This window comes from Sarcophilus harrisii, chromosome 4 (assembly GCF_902635505.1).
Source record: "Sarcophilus harrisii chromosome 4, mSarHar1.11, whole genome shotgun sequence".
NCBI lineage: Eukaryota > Metazoa > Chordata > Mammalia > Dasyuromorphia > Dasyuridae > Sarcophilus > Sarcophilus harrisii.
In genome coordinates, this window is record NC_045429.1 from 150,891,692 (window position 1) to 150,914,303 (window position 22,612).

Sequence of the window (22,612 nt, forward strand, 5' to 3'; positions counted from 1 at the left end):
GAAAGCCTATAAAATTTGCTTCTCTTACCTGGCTGTTGCAGTAGCAAGAGAGTTTGGCTAAGGTCCAGACACTTCCAGCTGTGTTGGACTGGTGAGGAAGCTGTTGCTACTGTTTTTGCTACTGATAGATAAGCTTTGGTACTAATGCCACAATAACAGGTTGCACTAAAATTTTGTATAAATTAGATTTGGGAAGTGATCTATATTTGCACTAGTATGTTAAGACTAGTTTCTGAGCATAAGTTCTTTTTTTTTTTTTTTTTTTTTTTTTTTATTTAATAGCCTTTTATTTACAGGATATATACATGGGTAACTTTACAGCATTAACAATTGCCAAACCTCTTGTTCCAATTTTTCACCTCTTACCCCCACCCCTCCCTAAATGGCAGGATGACCAGTAGATGTTAAATATATTAAAATATAACTTAGATACATAATAAGTATACATGACCAAAACATTATTTTGCTGTACAAAAAGAATCAGACTCTGAATTATTGTACAATTAGCTTGTGAAGGAAATCAAAAATGCAGGTGTGCATAAATATAGGGATTAGGAATTCAATGTAATGGTTTTTAGTCATCCCCAGAGTTCTTTTCTGGGTATAGCTGGTTCAGTTCATTACTGCTCCATTAGAAATGATTTGGTTGATCTTGTTGCTGAGGATGGCCTGATCCATCAGAACTGGTCATCATCTAGTATTGTTGTTGAAGTATATAATGATCTCCTGGTCCTGCTCATTTCACTCAGCATCAGTTGTGTAAGTCTCTCCAGGCCTTTCTGAAATCATCCTGTTGGTCATTTCTTACAGAACAGTAATATTCCATAATTTTCATATACCACAATTTATTCAGCCATTCTCCAACTGATGGACATCCATTCAGTTTCCAGTTTCTAGCCACTACAAAAGGGCTGCCACAAACATTCGTGCACATACAGGTCCCTTTCCTTCTTTATAATCTCTTTGGGATATAATCCCAGTAGTAACACTGCTGGATCAAAGGGTATGCACAGTTTGATAACTTTTTGAGCATAGTTCCAAACTACTCTCCAAAATGGTTGGATTGTTCACAACTCCACCAACAATGAATCAATGTCCCAGTTTTCCCACATCCCTCCAACAATCATCATTATTTTTCCTGTCATTTTAGCCAATCTGACAGGTGTGTAGTGTATCTTAGAGTTGTCTTAATTTGCATTTCTCTGATTAATAATGACTTGGAGCATCTTTTCATATGACTAGAAATAGTTTCAATTTCTTCATCTGAGAATTGTCTGTTCATATCCTTTGACCATTTTTCAATTGGAGAATGGCTTGATTTTTATAAATTAGAGTTAATTCTCTATATATTTTGGAAATGAGGCCTTTATCAGAACCTTTGACTGTAAAAATATTTTCCCAGTTTATTGCTTCCCTTCTAATCTTGTCTGCATTAGATTTGTTTGTACAAAAACTTTTCAGTTTGGTATAATCAAAATTTTCTATTTTGTGGTCAGTAATGATCTCTAGTTCTGCTTTGGTCATAAAGACCTTCCCTTCCACAGGTCTGAGATGTAAACTATCCTATGTTCCTCTAATTTATTAATGATTTCATTCTTTATGCCTAGGTCATGAACCCATTTTGACCTTATCTTGGTGTATGGCGTTAAGTATGGATCAATGCCTAGTTTCTGCCATATTAGTTTCCAATTTTCCCAGCAATTTTTATCAAACAGTAAGTTCTTATCCCAAAAGCTGGGATCTTTGGGTTTGTCAAAGACTAGGTTGCTATATTTGTTGACTGTTTTATCCCTTGAACCTACTCTATTCCACTGATCAACTAATCTATTCCTTAGCCAATACCAAATAGTTTTGGTAACTGCTTGAGCATAAGTTCAATTGAATTTCCCTCATTTTAACTTTAGAATTTATGAGGTTGATTCATGTAATTCAAGAAAAGAGAATATTGTCTGAATTTCAGATTGAATTATAGATTATATATCGGATTGATGGGAAATATTTGTGTAATAAGGCTTATGACTGGTAACTTTTATGCATTTAAGACAATCTCTACAATTCTAAAAAACTGTGTATTTATTCTTTTTAAAAGATTTTTAATTTTCTAAATTTGGTTCTACCTTCACAATATCCCCTACATAGTAATAATAGATATCATTTATATTGCATCTACCATGTGCCATGTACTGTTTTGTCTGTATTATTTTATTCAATCCTCACAATAATCCAGGGAGATAGATACTATTTTCTCTCTTTCTCTCTCTCTCTCTCTCTCTCTCTCTCTCTCTCTCTCTCTCTCTCTCTCTCTCTTTTTAACAGATAAGGAAATTGAAGCAAAAGGAAGTCAAGTGCTTGTACAAGGTCAACTAGTAACTAGCTAGTAACTGTCTAAGAACAGATTTTAATTCAGGATTTCCTGATTCCAGACCCAGCAATCTATCCACCATAGCACCCAGCTTCCTAGTTCCAATCCCTTATTTTCCCTCTTAATATCCCCACTGTTATCTTAGTTAATAAATTCACCAAAGTGAACTAGACTCCAGATGAAATAATGTATATAAAACCTTGTGTGTTTGTGAGTTTAAAGTATTGAATACATGTCAATCATTGTAGTTGTTGTTGCTTATATTAATTAATATTAAATTAATATATAATTAAATATTATATAATTAATTTTTGAGCCTCATATCACACTTTCCCTTTCCAATATATTCTTTTTACTGTGATCAGAGTGGGTTCTCAAAATTTATTTTCTTTTCTGAATAAAGTTCTGCTATTGGCCTGTTTGAAAGCCCATCATAATCTGATACCACCTACCTTTCCAGCTTTATCTCATATGAAGCTTCAGGCAAAGTAGACTACTCACTGTCTCTCATACCTGACTCAGGTTTTGCTGCTGACATTTTTTTTTCTTGTGTTGTTCCTTGTATCTATAATGACCCCACTCCACTATTTGCCTGTTGAAATCTATCTGTCCTTTAAATCTTAGCTCAAATGCCTTCCTCTTGCATTAAGTATTCCTTGATCCTTCTCAATCAGTAATGATATTTCATCTTTTAGATCTCATTAACACTTTGTTATATACTTATGTAATTCTATTATGTGTTTATCATGTATTATTCTGAATTATTATTCTATGTCTCTCTATCTCCCCCCCTCCCCGTGTGTGAGTGTGTGTGTATTTATATATATATATTTCCCATAATGTTCCTATAGCAGTTCCCATAGCAAACTTCACAAAAGGAGAGGAGTCTGTTGTATTTTGTCTTTGTGCAGTGTTTTGCAAGCGATAGATATTGATTGCTTGGTTGAAATATGGAACCGATGAAAAACTTGAATGTTAAGGAAAATGGCACAACTTTAATTACTGATCCCATCATTCTTCATGAAACAAACATTTAATGAGCATCTGATATGTACAAAAGACACTTAAATGTCAAAGTAATGCTCATCCTAGGATTCTCTAATAAATATGTAATTTTAATTTTTTTTCATTTTTTCAATATTGATTTGTCAAGTGTCTTTTCTAGGTACTGGGGTTATAAAAATGAGAAACCATATAGTCCTTGACTTCAAGGAGCTTACAATCTTGTGGAGGAATGGGACAATCTACAATATGTAACTTAAGTTAGAAATTCCTTATAGGAAAGATTAAGAAAGGATCTTGAAAGAGAAATTGCTTTGAATTGGGAGACTGAACTGGGAGAAGTTTCAAGGGGGAAGTGGCATCTGAGCTGAACTTTCGAGGAGGTGATATATATTAATAGGAAGAAATGCAGGGAAAATGCATTTCATTAATATATGATATAAAGATACCTAATCAGTAAGAGATAGAATGGGAATGAGGAGTAAGTAGTTCAAAATTTTTCTAGTTTAGCATCTAAAAAGGGAAATATGAAATAAATTAGACAAGTCTGATTATGGAGGGTCTTGAATGAGAGGCTAGGTAGTTTTTGTTTCTTGGTTGGTTGGTTTTTAATTCAGTAAGCAATGGAGAGCCATTAAAAGTCTTTAATTAGTGTAATAATGTTAACAGACTTGCATACCAGGAAGACTATTTTGGCATTGGTTTGATAACTATATTAGAGAGAGGAGAGTCAAGAGGGAGGATAACCAGTTAGAAGGCTGAAAAAGTGGTGAAAACCTCAGATAAAGACACTGAGAAGAAAGGAGGAATGCAGGACTTCTTTCATAGAATTGATAGTTTCAACAACTTACTGAACATAGGTAGTATGAGAAATAAAAGAGTCAAGAAATAGGCTTGGTGTGACTTCTAGACTTAGATGACTAAGAAATTATTGGTGCCATAAAAAGAAATGAAAATTTAAGAGGAGGGGAAGATTTTGGAGGGACTATAATGAAGAAATGTTAGTAGGACAGAAAACATAGAAGTCCAGTAGACCAGTGACCATGAAAACACCTACTATATTGTAATAATTATTAGATATTAGCCAAGCATTATACTATGTGCTTGAGTGTATTTAGTAAATACCCTCTTAAGATATTTAAGGGAATATTAGGAGGGTTATGAGGACTAATGGAATGTGCCAATAAAAAAGTTTCCTCAATATGACTTATATAACTTCCCTGCTCCTAAACCTTGAGAAATGATTAAGGTATCTTCTAGCTTAAACATTTTTATAATTATCTGATCTTTTATGACATTGATGCATATTTATTTTAAATCAAATAGGATAGATTTGGAGTTGCAATGGCACAAAAGGATTCCAGTAACTCATATATTGTATTTACTGATAATTTGCCATATTTAGGCATTTCCTTTTATATACAAATATACTTCCAATACTATGAATACTTTATACTTTGTCTCATATTAGTTAAAATAGATTGACTTGCATTAGTGTGTAATCATTAACAATCCATGAGATATAGGTGATTTCTATTATTACTGAAGATACTTTATGAGGGGGAAAAGTGTTACATACTGAGTTTAATTAACTTGCCTAGAGTCCAGCTCTTTAGACTCATACTTGAATGTTTTTGTGTTATATCACTGTTTGAACTTTTGGTTGTATTACTGAAGATGCTTTATGAGTAGGAAAAGTGGTACACACTGAGTTTAATCAACTTGCCTAGAATCCAGCTCTTTAGACTCATACTTGAATGTTTTTGTGCTATATCACTGCTTAAACTTTTGGTTGTAAATATTTTTGTTTTTTAGTTATAACACTTACATCAAATTCTTCATGGAGTTTTCTGGGGTTTTCTCAGAAAAGATAGTGGAGTGATTTGCCATTTATTTCTCTACTTTATTTACAGATGAAGAAAATGAGACAAACTGGGTTAAGTAATTAGCCCTGAGTCCCACAGTTAGCAAATGTCTGAGATTAGCTTTGAACTCAGGTCTTCCTGACTTGGGACCCAGGGCTCTATTTATTGCACCCTCTATGTGCCCATTATTTAAATTTAAAAGCAGGATAACTGAAAACAAAGTGATTTGTGCTGCAGTTTGTCATCATCCCACCATGATGTCCCGTTGTCTTTGGTTAAATTGTATATGTAGGGAAACATAGACAAGCAGCAAAGGTTAGGCTGTTATTTATCTAAATGCTTTGTAAATTCATATAAAGTAGCAGAGGGTTATTTTGATGTGTTTTTAATTTTTGTCTACTTTTTGATGAAGTGAGTAGAGTATTAAAGAAAAAAAGTAAATTAAAAAGAATACTATATACTTCACGTTGAAGAAGGGGGAAAGAAAGAAGACTTGTGTGAGAAAAGAATTCTATAAGCAGAAACTGAATGGAAATGTAACATAAATTATTAGTAGTAATAATAGTAGTTATTTTAATAGCATTTTAAAATGGGAGAAGATATTTGTGACAGAATTTTGTTTTTAAATGATGAAGGCATGATGCCAGCCATAGTTATGAAAAAAAAACTTTTTTTAAAATAGCTTTTTATTTTTCCAAATACATGCAAAAATAGTTTTCAACATTCATTTTTGCAAATCCTTGTGTATTAAATTTTTCTCCCTATTTCCTTCCCTTCTCCTTGACAATAAGCAATTAGATATAGGTTAAATATGTAATTTCTTTATAAAAGCACTTTTTAAAAACTAGTTTTAATAGTTAATAAAAATAATCAACATGTAGATACTGACAATCTTTAGACTTTTGGCTTGGAGTCTGTCTGGAAATAACATCTCAATATCTATCTATTGAGATATAAATATAATATATAAATATATATTATATATAAGATATAAATATAGATATGGATGTAAAAATATAGTAGCAATTTAAATGGAACATTCTGTTTATTATAAAAAGAAAAGGGACCTAGCAAAGAGAAAGAAATTTGACTATTAAGGTTTCTTAAGATTGAACCAGTCTCTTTCCTCACTAAAGCTCCCTAATTTGATGCAAATATTTTTAGAATAAGGAGACAATCAAAGTGTAGTGAATAGTTTACTTCTATGATTATATATTTTATCTTCCCCAATAAAATGTAAGCACTTTGAGGGCAGGGACTTTCATATTTGTCTTTGTTTTTCTTACTAGCATTCTGCCTTACAAATAGTAGACAATTAATAAATATTTATTGGATTAAAATGAATTGAACTAGGACAAAAACTAGGTGGTATAAATAAAATGATCAGAAAAACTCTGTTAAGTGTGTACTCAATAATAATAATTACTCACACATATAATATTTAAATTTTGCAAGGCACTTCATATTTATATCTTTTGATCCTCAAAACAATTTCCCCAAGTTTACATAGCTATTGATTATCCTACTCAGGATTTTACTTCAAGTTCAGTGTTATATTAATTCTGTCATGTTTATGATCATTATTATTTAATAATTTTAGAGCAATCTTTGGGCATCTTTGACTGAAATGAATTGGTCTTCTTAACGTTTGTAAGGGTACAGTGCTGATGACTCAACTACTAAGGAATGAGTGGTCTAAGAATTGAATGGATAATGTTGTCATCCTGGGTATGTCCTATTGTATAGTAGTAATTTTGTAAATTATTTACCAAAAAGGGGAAAGAACTGAAAAATGAGGTCTTCTGTATGCTCACAGTCCCTAGATATTACAACATCAGCACACTGTTATAGCTTGAATATAGTTTCAGTAGTTGAGAAACACATCCTGTTTCATCACAGATATTTATTGTTTTATTCATAAGTCCTCCACCCACCTTGTGGGCCATTGTGGTTACTGTCATTCATCCAGGAGGACTAGGGAATGCTTCTATGCAGTATGCAATATCAAACTGGGGCAGGGAGGGGCCTGTGTAATTGAATAAAAGTAAGTGGAGTCCTCAACATTTTGTTCTCCAGACCTTTTTTCTTTCTCCACAAGTATTTGGTGACTTCAGCCCCTACCTTGGACTCCCAGAATGTATATTTAGCTCTAATCTTTTCTCAGAACTTTAGTCCATTATCTTTAACTCAATTGAACATCTCCACCTTGCTATCTGATTAGTGTCTCAAATGTAACTTCCCTGAAACTGAGCTCATCACCCCCTCCCCTTTCTCTGATGACAGCACCACCATCATTTCCATTATCTTGGTTTGAAACTTTATAGTTATTCTTTTAACTTTTCCTTCCTTTGCCACCTTCATTCAATAAGTTGCAAGACGTTGATTCTACCCTTGAAACAATATTATAATCCATCCTCTTCTTTTCAGTTCCACTATCATCCTTATCTTTTGAGTCCTCATCAAATTAAATGAGATATTATTTATAAAGGACCAAGCATAGTTCCTTGCACATAGTAGAATCTTTATTTTTAAAAACAGTTTTCTAAATTTTTTTCTCAGTTATAATGTAAAAACAATTTTGACATTCATTTTCTTTAAAATTTGGGTGCCAATTTACCTTCTTCCCTTGAGAAGACAAGTAATTTGATATAGTTTATATCATACATGAACAGTTAAGCAAAACATATTTTCATATTAGTTGTGTTATGAAAGAAAATACAGATTTAATTAAAAAAAGTTTTAAAAAGTATGCTTTGATCTGAATTCAGACTCTATCAGGTCTTTCTCCAGAGGTAAATAGCATTTTTCATCATAAGTCCTTTGGAATTGTCTTAGATTATTGTCTTGTTGATTATAGTGAAGTCATTCACAGCTTTTCATTGTACAATATTGCTGTTACTATATAAATGTTCTCCTGGTTCTGCTCATTTCACTTTATATCAGTTCATGTAAGTCTTTGTAGGTTTTTTGGAAGCATCCTGCTCATCATTTCTCAAAGCACAATAGTATTCCATCATAATCATATACAACTTGTTCAGCTATTCCCCAATTAGTGAACATCATCAATTTCCAATTCTTTGACACTATAAAAAAAGCCACTATAAATATTTTTGTACATGTCAGTTTTTTTCTTTTTTCCTTTTATTTTTTTGAGATATGGACCCAATAGTGACCATTTTGTAGTCCTTTGGGCACAGTTCCAAATTGTTCTTCACAATGGTTGGATTAGTTTACAACTCTATCAACATTGCTTTACTATTCCAATTTTCACACATCCCCTCAAATAGTTGTCATTTTCTTTTTCTGTCATATTAAACAGTCTGATAGATGTGTTGTGGTACCTCAAGATTGTTTTAACCTGCATTTCTGTAATCAATAGTGATTTAGAAAATTTTTTCATATGATAATAGTTAACAGATTTCCCATGAAAACTGCCTGACATGTCCTTTGACCTTTTATCAATTGAAAAATAACCTGTTTTCTTATAAATTTGACACAACTCTTTATTTGAGAAATAAGTTCTTTCTCAGAGAAACTTTCTATAAAAACTTTTTCACACATAATTTTTCTGTATTTTCTTTCATTCTATTTTGCCCCTATTTATCCATCTTTCTCTCTCCTTTCATCCTATACTTCTTCAAAATTGTTTTGTCTCTGATTTGCCTCCCCAAATCTGCCTTCCTTTTTATCAGCATCCCCCTTCTCTTATGCCTTTCTTCTCTTACTTCCCTCTGGGGTAAGGTAGCTTTCTATTCTTAATTGAGTGTGTATGTTTATAAAGAGTCGCAGATAATGGGGGATCTCTGGGTAAAGTATAAGATCCTTCATCCCAGAAGAAACCTGCTGACAATGTCTGGTTTGGCTCCCCATTTCCTTTTGGTGTTCTTACCTCTCTTCCTGAGAACTAAAGGAGGGCATGACCACATGTGTTCTACTTGAAGCAAGGAATACTTATAGCAAGGTGCTTACTTTATAGTTAGCACATACTCAATGTGATTGATGAGATAATGGTTCTCTAGTTTGCACATACTTAGTGTGCTCTAATGGTATAATCATACTGAGGTATTTAAGGGCTGAGAGAACTGGAAATGAGATTCTCCATCCATGACCATTCTGGTGGCTCTCCTGCCTTTTTCACTTCTCCACTAAGACCAAGGTTAGTCCACAGATCCTCCAGAGAACTAGTCCAGACACTACATATGTTATTCCCAATTTGACACACTACATATGTTATTCCCAATTTGAACCAGTTCTGATGAGAGTGAGGTTCAAGCATTGTTCACTACACTCCCCTCTTCCCTTCTATTCTAAAGCTCTTTTATATCCCCTTTATTCTTCCTTCTCCTTTTTTCCAGAGCATATCCTCTTTTTTTACCCCTTAATTTTATTCATTTTTAAATATTTCACATTTTCTCCTATTTTCTCATTAATTTGATTTTTTTTTTTTGATGTCTCATGGAAATGTTAGCTTCTAATTGCCCAATTCTAATTTTTAATGCGTCATTTTCTTCTGCTTTTTCACCTCCTTTTCCATTTGGCCAATCTCCTTAAAAAGTTATTTTCTTCAGTGAAATTTTGTACATCATTTTCCACTTTAAGGAATTCTTCTCTTCAGTGAATTTTTGTGTCTCTTTTTACCATTTTGCCTATTCCATTTTTTAAAATGTTAAAATGTGTATGTGTGTGGGTATGTGGGTATGCCTATGCACACACACATGCCTCCTTTACCAAGTTATTGACTATTTTTCATGATTTTCTTGTGTAACTCATTTCTTTTCTCAACATTTCCTCTAATTTTCTCGTTTAATTTTTAAAATCTTTTTTTTTTTTTTTTTTTTTTTTTTTTTTGTTATTGTTTGAACTCTTCTAGGAATTCTTTGTGGACTTGTGACCAATTCACATTTTTCTTTAAACTTTTGAAGAGTTTTTGACTTTTCTTCTGTGTTTGTCAACATAATAATATTGTATAAGTTTGTCTATGTCATACCTTTGCTAAAAATCCTCCTTATTGTCCATAAGATCAAGTACAAACTCCTTGGCCTGGCTTTAATGGCTTTTTACTGTATGATTCCAGTCTACTTTTTCTTTTTAGTTGTATTCATATTATTTACTTTCATGCTGGAACTGGAATACTAGCTTGACCCTGTCCTCACCCTGTACACTCCTGTTTCCTAACTCAGGCAATCTTCTTGTCACAAATGTTTTGTGGCTTAAATCTTTCTTTTCTTTTACAATGCAATTCACCTTCTTTATAAAGCTTTCATTGATCTCACCTGGCAGTGTTCTCTCATTCCTTAAATTCTCTTGGAGCATTTTGTCTAATTCTTTTATTTCTATTTCAAATTCAGTCTCATCTTGCACCTTTTTTGGGGTGTATGGCCCATAATTTCCCTATAAAAGTATAAACTCCTTGAGGGCAGACTATCTTTAAAGAAGAATTTTGTAATTCCAGAACCTAGTCCACTGCCTTGCATCTAATAGGAATTAATAAACATATTGAATTCAATTTGACAGTATTTTCTTGTTATAGTTCTTCTTATCTCAAAGACAAATACATCACCCAGCTCTTCTGTGATAGATATTCCTTTTAGGCAGAGGAAAAACGAATCTCTTCCTCTTCAGAAAAATTAAAGGCATCATTGCCCAGAAATGTGATTCTACCACATTTTAAAAATACTATACTCAACAATAAGAAGAAAAGAACATAGAAAAAAAAATGACTGGACAAAAAGGCCTGGATACTTTAAAATCAATTTAGAAATCTTAGGGAGGTGATTTTCTTGAAATGAATGAATTGAAAAGGGGGTGGCTAGGTGGTACAGTGGTTAGGGCACCAGCCCTAAAGTCAGGAAGACCCGAGTTCAAATCTGGTCTCAGACACTTAATACTTCCTATCTGTTTGATGATAGGTAAGTCACTTAGCCCAATTGTGTCAGCAAAACAAAAAAATAAATAAATGAATGGAAAGCATTTATTAAGTGCATACTATATACAAAACATGGTGCTAAGAACTGGGGATATAAAAAGGAAACCAGCATAATAGTCCTTATTCTTTAGAAGCTCACATTCTAATAGGGGAACCAACATTTAAAAACTTTCATCTATAAATCAGATGGAGAGACTTCATAACTAGGTCCTGACTAGTATGAAAAAAATTCCCTGATATGGTCATATTATTCAAATTTAAGCTGCATATTTCCACTGGGCTGGAACCAATTACCCTATTTTATTTAGTTATAACTTCGAATAGTATGTATTTGAGCATGACAATTGCCCAGGGAATTATTTCCATTAATTGGGATCTACCTGTCTCCAGATGTCTTAACACTTTGAATATATAGTCTCAAATTCAAAAATTAAATTAAAAAAGCCTCAAAGAAACTTGTTCTACTACTCTTTTGGCAATACAAAATAAATTATAGAAGAATATAAGCAATAATTATATATTATATAGGCAATTATAATTGTAAAAAGTACTCACCCAATGAACTATAAGTTTTAGAATCTCTACAACAAATAAACAATTTTTGTTATCATGAAATCTTATATACATGTACTCTCTCTCTCTATATATATTTCTCTTTAGAGTGCATATATATATAGAGTGTAATATAATATATATATTATATATAAAATTATATATTATATATATATCATCAAGATGCACCCATTTTTCCTAAGTGATTATTTTTGAACCTGCCCAAGTTTATCTAGCTGTTTTTTTTTTTTTTTTTTTTTTGCTTCAGTACTTTGGGCCTATATAAAATATATCACCCACCTCTACTGCTTCCTCCTCCACATGTTCAGGCTCTCATCCTTCATACCAATAGATTCAGTTTTGCTGTTTTGGTTAACACTTAAGTTAATTTTTAGAGCTAGTTTTTTTTTTTTTTAATGGAACTATTGTGGGAGGGGAAATCATGATGCAGAAATCCTTGTTAGCAGGTTGGAGATTCTGCCTGACTCACCAGAGTGAAGGATGAGGAGAATTTGTGACTGGCTAGGAGGCTGCTACCTGCAGAAAACAGATCTCCAGGTAGGAACACAAAATTTTTATCTTTAATTATTTCACAATAGTTGTTTTTACAAAAAAAATGAGATCATCTTTCATTTTTAATAAGCAATGCAAAAAAACTCTGAGTATACAACATTCATATTATTTAGATTCCTAAACTTATTTCATTTTCAGTGATTTTAAATTAAAAAAACCTATATAGCCAAGGACGGAAGGGATACAAAAAAAATTGATAAGACAAAACAAAACAAAACTTTCATAGATGATCTCTCAGATAGATTGGAATATTCTTATCATGTAGGAAATGATGAGCTGGTTGGTTTAGAAAACATAGAAAGACTTGGTCCTATGAAGGAAGATCCACCTTCAGAGAAACAAATGATAGAAATAACAAAGTACAGTCTTACATATATGTGTATATTTATAAATGTTTATATATCTGCATATGTTTTCACAGCTAAGTGTCTTTAGGATGGGTGGAAGTGAAGGGAAAAATAAAGTCAGAAGTGCATCGCAGAAAACAAAAGAAAACCAACAAGGGAAGCAAAGCGTTTAGCAGCTTTGAAAACAATGTGTAGTATTTCTTATAAAGGACTTCTTGAAATGGAAATTTATTGCTTTATATTGAATTCTCTTATGGTCTGCTGTGTACACAGCAGTGAGGTTTTTAAAATTTTTTCTTTTCTTATTTTTTATTTAAGTTTAAAATAAAAAAAATCTGCAAAAAAAAAATTCATAGATTTGTTTCCAAATGACATAGGCTAATAGCTTAAAAAAAAAAAAAAAACGCAGAAAGCTTTACTGAATTTTTAAATGAATTCACAAAGTGGGTTTGCAGTTTTAAAAATAAAACCTCTAAGAGATATGATTTTAGTTTTTGAAGACCATCTGCTTGGGGGGAAAAAAACATATCAGAGAGTAAGACATTACTCAGAATTGTCATTTCAGAAAGGAACTGTTAGAAAACAGCTACCGTCTACAGGATATTGTGTATAATTGGCAACATGTTTGCTAAACCTGAATTATATTTTGTCTCTTTAATGATTCTAGAATATCCCAAGATTACAAACTAATTCTGACACAAAAGGGAAAGGAAAGTCCACAAATCATATACCCTTGGAAATGGGCTCAGTCTGTGACTTACTAAATTTACCAGAGCAAAAATCACTCTACCAGTATTCTCACACAAGATGAAATTTGTGAAATTTCATAAATTCTGGTTGAGAACAAAGATCCAAAGCTGAAAAAGTTTAGAAAGAATTTTATTAAGTCATTTGGCAGAGATCTTAAAAAAAAAAAAAAAAAAAAAAAAAAAAAAAAAAAAAAAAGGTGTGGCTACTCTCTCAAATGCCTGTGCGATTTACATTACAGTATATAGAGTTCAAACAAGGACTTAGAGAAGAGAGTTTATTAAGTGAGTTTTAAAAAAGGTGGGGGAGGTTCCCCAGGGAAAGTTGTTTGACATGAATATCAACAAGTATAATATTCAATAAAATTTGGGTAAAGCCAAAACCCAAGCTACTGGGGAACCCAAAATACAGGCTTTGAGTGGAACCTAAAACACAAGTGTTTTGAATAGACTCTAAACCTTGATGGAACCAAAACATTCCTTGCAGCCATCTTACTTCTCTAGTCACTGAAGTTGGTGTCACATTCCGAGTTTAAACAATATCTAGTCGCAGAAAGACTTGATTCAAACAATAATTAATAAGATTTTCCAAACATAATATTTTTACATGTAAGAAAACAGAACAGATATGGAATATGCAGGTCAAGATGCTGGGAATCTGAACTACACATGGAACATTTATCATGCAGTGATTTTTGCCCCCTGTAATAGGAAGTATAAAAATAAGATCCATCTCCATCTAAAACTACAAAGATTTTACTTCCATAGCAACATGAAGGACCCAGTTCTGCTGGAGGTGTGTGTATACTAATGCATTCAGAGCTCAGGGTTGGAAGTGACTTGGAAAAAAAGCAACCCTTTAAATTTTGCCCACGCATTTATGTGTGTATATATAATAAGGCCTTTGTGTGGGGAGACCAGAATTTAAGAGCATGTACGCTTCTCTCTCTTCTTTAAATGATCTAGCATTCACCGCCTACTTCCCCTCCCCTTTCCAGATATGAAGTGAAAATCTGCAATTATAAAATGTTACTGGGATAAAAAAATTCTTCTTTTCTTTTTAATGTCAAATAGTTTGTTACCAAGGGGGGAAAAGCAACCCCCACAAAGAATAACAGCACCACTAGGGTTTATGAGGCCATTGGGATGCTTGTTCCATAGGTTATTTTAGTGAAGTTGGCTTCATAGCTAAGCTAAAACAACTCCAACCTACTCCCTCGTTCATGGAAAGAAGCACTTTCTGTTTATTATCTGTTGTCTCTTATATTAACTCAGGAATCATGGAGGGCTGGCTAGGTTGGGTTGGCCTGAAGTACAGGGCAGAAGTAACAATTCTTATGCCATTTTCTCCCTTTGGCACTTGGACAGCTGTCCCAGTCTCTTCCAGCTTTGACATTTGTTTCTCTCTTCCTCCTATTCTCCCTAAGCCAGATTTATCTTGACAGTTTGCACAGACCTTTCCTTCCCCCTTTTCTTTTACTCCCTTACTCTAATGAGGTTGTTCACCCGTCTGGTATCTAGGACTGACAAAACAGAAACTGAAGTCACTACCCCGGGTATGAATAGGTGTTTGAAGACTCTGAAATATGACTTATACTTAGTGAAATTAGGTTCTGTTCATGTATAATACTGCTTCATTCAAAAAAGCAATAAGGAAGCTCAGATATCTCTTTCCATATAATGCTGTGCTTAGAGAACTGAGTTAGAAACTTGTCTTAGATGCTCACTGACTGTGTGACTCTGTGACCCTGGGAAAGTCATTTGACATTTCTAAGCTTTCCCATATGTAAAATGGGCATGTAAATAATAGTATCCACTCACTAGCTTGTTATGAGCATCAAATGCAATAATCAAGGTAAAACATTTTGTACATTTTCGAGTGCCATACTACCTAAATTCAACTTAAGGTAACAGCAATCATCAGATATGTGGGTGACATGTGTGTGGTGGGCTGGACTGGAATCTCCAGATGGTGAATAATATACATGGTGGAATAGATATCAAGGGTGAGATTCCTATTCGGCTTTTCTTTTTGCTTTCTTGTATAGCATTGCTTTCATTGTTCCTCTGATTTTACCCATTATCCCTCATCTTTGCCACAGTTCTTGATCATCCCATAAGTTTCCCCTGCTCTATGGAAAGGTTATAATGTATAGATCTGGAAACAGACTGTGTCTGTCATATGATCATTAGGGAGAAGCTCATGGCTAGAAGGTTGTCCATGAAATGATACATATTTTTAACTATAACAATTCATAATGAAAGTCTACTAAGTGATGAAAAGATTATTAGTGATAAGAATATTCTCAAGGGCAAACTAATACACCCCAGAAGGAGAGACTTTGTGGTTAAGTGAAGGAAAATAAAAGTATTGAATTTGAAGTCAGAAGACCTCAGTTTAAGTACAGGTTCTGTTATTTGGTGCCTCCTTTATAAAAGTAAGGAGTTAGATTTGATGACTTCAAAGATTCCTTCCAACTCTAACTTCATGGTATTGTGATAACTTTCTAGCTCTAGGTGACTGTGATCTTATTGGTGAGATAAATTATTATCTTTAGAACCTGCATTGTTAGTGTGGGTTATGGGAGCCCTTTTTGATCCTCCTACTGAATTTCTAGTTCTACTCAAAGCTGAAAGATTGATTGTGTTAGGCAGTCCCAACTATTATGCTTTGAAGATAGGATTGAATGTCCATTTCTTTCTCCTAGTCTTTACATCAGTGGTTCTTAAACTTTTGTTTTCAGTATCTTTATCCTATTAAAAATTATTGAGGATCTCTCCAAAGTGTTTTTGTTTATCTGGGTTATATTTATAGATATTTATCATATCGGAAATAAAAACTATTTGTGAATTTATAGACCTTCTAAAAGGGTTTCAGAGATCCCCAGGATTCTCTAGACCATACTTTGAGAACCACTGCCATCATTCCCTCAGAAGTAGTCTCTGATTCTAAGAATATTCGCTCATGAATTATAGGCAAGCTTTAGTAACGGAGGATCATTATTATAGAGCAACACTCATAGGAGGAATTAGTTATTAACATTGTAGGTAAAATTAAATTAAAAATTCAAGAGAATCAGTAAATACGCACTAAATGCAAAATGCTGTGCTAGGTCTTGGGATACCAATTTTCCTCCTAATCTTTCTACCTTACAGGTTTCTATTTTACTCAAATGGTTATGACATATTTAACACTTTTTATCAATGATTCAAATAAACGAGTAGATAATATGTTCATCAAATTTGGAATAGCTAATTGACAGATGACTAAGAATCCCCAAAGATCTTGATGAGTTTGAGTAATGGCTATATCTAATAAGATGAAATTTAACAGGAGTAAATGCAAAGTTTTATACTTGAGTGTAAACAAAAATGAAACTTTATCAGCATAAAAAGGAAGTATGCTTTGATAAAGGTTATTCTGCAAAAGATTTGAGACTTTTAGTGGATTATAAGCTCCAAATGAGTCAGCTATGTGATGTAACAGTCAAAAAAGACATCTTGGATTACATTAAGAGGTGCACAACTTCTAGGAACAGTGAGGTGATAGTCTCTCAGTATTCTGTCCTCATCAGGAATATCACATTCATTTCTGGGCACACTAGTTGAAGAAGAACACTGATAAACAAGAGAGTGTCTAGAAGATGGCACCCAGGATAATAATGGACTTGAACTATGGCACATAGATGTGCTAACAGAATTAGGCATGGTTAGCATAGAAAATACTTAAGAGACATGAAGGCCCTATCTGCATCCAGTGTTCTTTCTCTTGCATTTAGCTTTGAAGTAAGAAAAGAATTGGGGTGGCTATTAGGATGAAGTATGTTTCATGCTCGAGGGATGGACTTTGCAAATGGACAGAAGTAGAAAATTACTTAGCAAGTTTTGGTCAAATCTGGAAATTTTGAATGGAATATAAAATGAATGAGAAAGGGGGTAATGTGAAATTAAAAGTAGAAAAAAGTAGAAATTAAAAGTAGAAAAAAAAAGTAGAAAAAATAATTTGTAGTAGTGTTTTGGAGAATTTAAATGTCAGCCTAACTACTTTATATTTTGTCCTTGTGGATTGGGAAGCCATTGAATATTTTTATGCAAGGAAATGAATAGCTCATTCTGTCTTAGATTATTTTGGGAGCTATTTGAATGATAGACAGGAGAAGGAAAAGACTAGAGATGTGGAAAACATGTTAGGAGGTAGAGAGTAGAGAGATTATGAGAACCCAAAGTAGAGTAGTAGCTGTGATTTTGGACCAGGGACTGATGTTTTGGAATTAGAAAAGACACAACTTGACAAATGAATAGATGTAGGAGAAGGAAAAGTCAAAGTTGACTCAGAGGTTTTGAATTTGATTGACTGGGAAGGTGATAGTGTCACTGACAGAAATAATAAAGTTTGCAGCAAGAACAGTTTAGGGAGGGAGGTTGATGGGTTCAATTTTGAATATATTAAATTTGAGATACTTATGGGACATCCAAATGGAGGTGTTCAGCAGGTAGTTGTAAAAACAGGGCTGAATTTAACTAGAAAGATAAAAAAGATACATAAAAAAAATCTCTGCAAACTGAGGCTATGTATATACACACAATTGGTTTGATGATTTTGATTGAATTGACCTTAACTGACCTGAATTGCATAGTCAAAATAATCAGGCAAATTAGTCAAGCAACCAGAAGAAAAAAACGAGCCTATTTTAAGTTCCAGATTTTTTCATGCATCATTAGTGAATGAATCCTTTCTCTCATGTAAAGACATCTGCAGAATTTTGATTTTGAGATTTTTCTACAACCCCAACAAAAATCATTGTACTTTTTTGTGGGGTTTAATTAGTGACAGCTATGTGTACAGAATGATGGGAGTCAAAACAATCAGGTGCTACTATTAAAAAAATCTTTTGAAAATAAAAATGTGTCTCTTCAGTAATTCTATCTGACAAAAATAGATTGAGTATGACCCTCTAAGCATATTGGAGTCCTTATATGATCCACTCACAGTTCTGTTGTGGATCCTGGCTGCTATACAAGCTAAATAAATAACAAGTAGAGTGTTAAAATCTTTGGTTTAAAATTAGTGTACAAAATATCCCATAATATATGACACCCTTTGCTGAAATGTTTCTTTTCATAAAATCACCACTGTCACATTACTAAATAAAGAGTAGAGACATTTGAATTGGACAGTAGATAAAATGTGGAAATCCTAGCCTTACAGAATGGCTTTTTTATTGACATATATACTTTTGAAAGATTAGTCCATTTCATGTGATTATCATGACAGAAAGAATAAGCGATAACAAGAAAGGAAAGTCAGCAACTTAATTGTTTATTTTAGTGAGTATTTTTAAAGCACCTACAATCTTGAAAAAAGAGGCAATGTAGCATACATAGTTTATAGAGAATAGACCTTTGAGTCAGTAGGATTTGGGTTCAATTTCTGTCTTTAATGTATATGTGCTAAGAGATCCTCTGAAAATCAATTAATTTCTCATTGCCCCCAAGTAAAATTCTAAAATTGTAAGAGAATGTTTTTTCATGGAAATTTCCTCCACTAATAAAATTGTAAATGTGGACCCCCCCAAGTTCTTCTCTTTCACACACACACACACACACACACACACACACACACTGTTAGGCACTTCATTGTGTCTTGAAGACAGAGACACAATGAAAAATTGCAGCTATCATCAAAGTGCTCACATTTTATTAGGAGAAGAAAAGACAAAAAAAAAAAAGATCAAGGAAAAAACCATAAAACAGTGAGAAGCACTAGGAAAAGAAGAGATCTAGCTAGTCGAGAATAAAAATGTCCACTAACTTTTGAGAAAAGAAAATGAAGTCATTTCTTTAATGTACTCAATTTGATTCAGGAAATTCATTTATTAAATTCCTAATAAGTACCAGGCATTGTAATAAAGACTAGAGGTAAAACTACAAAAAACAAATCACTTTTAGCCATCAACAAACTTATGTTCTAATGGAAAGAGAGTTCCAGGAAGAAAACAATTTTTATACTAGGAAATTAAAGACAAAATTTATACAAGTTATAGATACTTTTTGATTGAGACCACTTAGGCATTTGGCCGTTTTATTATTCTTAATTCCTAATTATTTTAGATTTTTTCTTGGTAATGTCATTTATTCAGGGGATTCTTATTGCTTTAGGGATAAGCTCCTAGCCTTAGATTTAAGACCCTCCATAATCTGATTCCAGTTTTCTTCTACAGCTTTATTTCACATTCCTCTGTTTCACACAACTTACATTCTCACCAAACCAGTCTACTATTTGTTCATCACACTTGAGATTCATTCATTCATTTTTTAGTCATCCATTATAACATATAGATGTTTTATTTATTTTTTATAATAATAACTTCTTATTTTTCAAAATTCTCCAGTCAAAGGATATGAACAGACAATTTTCAAATGAAGAAATTAAAACCATTTCTAGTCATATGAAAAGGTGCTCTAAATCACTATTGATCAGAGAAATGCAAATTAAGACAACTCTCAGGTACCACTATACACCTCTCAGATTGGCTAAGATGACAAGAAAAGATAATGACGAATGTTGGAGGGGATGTGAAAAAACTGGTTCCAAGAATTCTTAGCTCTATTACCACAGGCAAGTTACTTAAAACTCTATGCCTCAATTTCTTTATCCTCCAGAGAAGCTTGTGAGATGAATGATTTTTGGATCATAAAGTGCTTTTTTGCACTATTACTAGATGTGGCTTCTTGATGTTGGTATAAAGATACAGTTATAAGTCAATCAGACACCCTGGAAACTGTTTCCTTGTGCTCTTCCCTCCCTTTCCTCCCATACCTTGTTTGGATATTCATTAGATAAAAAACTGGGATGGTGCTCAAAGACATCCAGTCTTCCTGGTGCATTTTCAGATGAAGGAACCCAAGGTCACTAGGGAACAGAATTAGTCTTCTAATTGTTGGTGGAATTGTGAACAGATTCAGCCATTCTGGAAAGTGATTTGGAATTATGCTCAAAGTTGTCAAACTGTAAACCCTTTAACCCAGCAGTTTCTACTGGGCTTCTATCCCAAAGAGATCTTAAAGAAGGGAAAGGGACACACATGTGCAAACATGTGTGTGGCAGCCCTCTTTGTAGTGGCCAGAAACTGGAAACTGAGTGGATGCCCATCAAGTGGAGAATGGCTGAGTAAGTTATGGTATATGAATGTTATGGAATATTATTATTCTATAAGAAATGAGCAACAGGATGATTTCAGAGAGGCCTGGAGAGATTTACATGAACTGATGCTGAGGGAAATGAGCAGAACCGGGAGATCATTATACATGGCAACAGCAAGATTATATGATGATCAATTCTGATGAATGTGACTCTTTCCAATAATGAGATGATTAAGGCCAGTTCCAGTGGTCTTGTGATGAAGAGAGTGGAGACTGTAGTAGAGAAGACTGTGGAAACTCAGTCTTCTGATCACAGCAAATAAACCATCACCACCACCAGCACCACCACAACAAAGGTGAAAATACCATGTTGTGATCCATAATCAGTCTCCATAGTCCTCTCTATGAATGTAGCTGGCTCTCTCCATTATAAGATTATTGGAATTGTGTAGAGCCAAGTCCATCACAGTTGATCATCACATAATTTTGTTGTTGATGTGTACAATATTCTCTTGGTTTTACTCACTTCACTTAGCATCAGTTCATGTATGTCTCTCCAGGACTTTTTGAAATCAGTCCATGATTCTTTCTTATAGAACAATAATATTCCATTACATTCATATAACATAGATTTTTTGGTCATTCCCCAACTGATAGGCATCTACTCAATTTTTAATTCCTCACCACTACTAAAAGGATTGCTATATATATTTTTGCATATTTATGGGTCCTTTTCTCTTTTTTGTGATATCTTTGGAATATAGTCAAGACACTGATGGATAAAAGTGTATGCACATTTTGATAGCCCTTTGGACATAGTTTCAAATTGCTCTCCAGAATGTTTGGATCAGTTCACAACTCCACCAGCAATGTATTAGTTTTACATTCATTTATAAAGCTTTACTTAGGTTTGCATCTCCATCTCCACCCATGTGATCGTTCATTCATTTTTCATGACTGGACATGCTCTCTCCTCATCTTTACTTTTCAGATCCTTTTTTTCAGGACCCAGCTTAGGGTCACCTCCTTGGTATAACCTTCTCAAATCCCCCAACTAAAAGTGTTCTTTAGTTTTTCTACAACATTTCCCCCCCTAAAGCATTTCCTAGACTATGTATCACCGTTTCTCATCATCACTCCTATCAAAGTTCTTTTTGTAAATTTCATGTCCCTTAGTAGAATCTAAAATTAATGGCAGTAATTATCTCATTTTTTTCACAATATCTTTAGTGAGTAGCACAGTGTCTTGCTGATAGTAAGCACTTAATAAATACCTGTTCAATTAAATTTAACAAAAAATGTTTTTCATTAGAAAAATAATCCAGTGTCTATTTTAGGGAAAGTACTAAGCCAAATTTTAGGAGGGTGAGAAAAATCAATAAAGCATGGTTTCTGGCCTCAATGATCTTATAATCTAATGTAGGACAACAACAGTTTGGCTAAAGAATAGAGTTTGTATTATGGCAGTAGGATGAGATAAAGTTGAAAAAGTAGAATGGAGTTAAATGATGGGAAGCCTTCAAAACCCAATGATTTTAGATATTATTAGGCAAACATTTTAGTATTTAAGGTATGATTCAAAGCTATGACTTATGCATGTATTAAATTCAATGAATCTTGGATAGATTAGAAAGATTACTTTGAGGCAAGGATGCTATTGTGGATATTGTTCTCTAGTCTAAGTGTGCCAAACATTGTCATTTCTATCTTTTGATCACTTCTCTTTACTCAGATAACTACCTCTTAGTTCAGGCCAACCCCACCCCTATCCCCACATAGCTTTTTGCCTAAATTACTGAAATGGCCAACTAAGTGGCCTCCCAGCTTCAAATCTACCTTCAATTCAATCTATCCTCCACATACCTGTTAAAGTATGCAATTTTAAAATTGCAGATCTGACCATGTAATTCTACTCAATGAATTCCATGGACTCCCTTCTTACCTCTAGTATAAAATATAAACTGCTCTGAATTTTAAAGCCCTTCACACTTGGCCCATTCTTTCTCCCAGACTTATTATATATATATATATATATATATATATATATATATATATATCACTCTCTTTGCATTTTCTAATTCAGACAGATTAGTCTT

The 22,612-nt window shown here is 33.3% G+C and overlaps 1 protein-coding gene across 1 annotated transcript in view; it reads left to right on the forward strand.

Annotated features, from left to right (window-relative positions):
* The first annotated feature begins 11,966 nt into the window (after positions 1-11,966).
* The window catches only part of HIVEP2 (HIVEP zinc finger 2), a 201,635-nt gene continuing 190,989 nt past the window's right edge, over positions 11,967-22,612 (forward strand). Inside the window, exon 1 of the mRNA XM_003769514.4 lies at positions 11,967-12,265. The gene's annotated coding sequence lies outside the window, so the exon portion shown is untranslated. The remainder of the gene's footprint in view (positions 12,266-22,612) is intronic.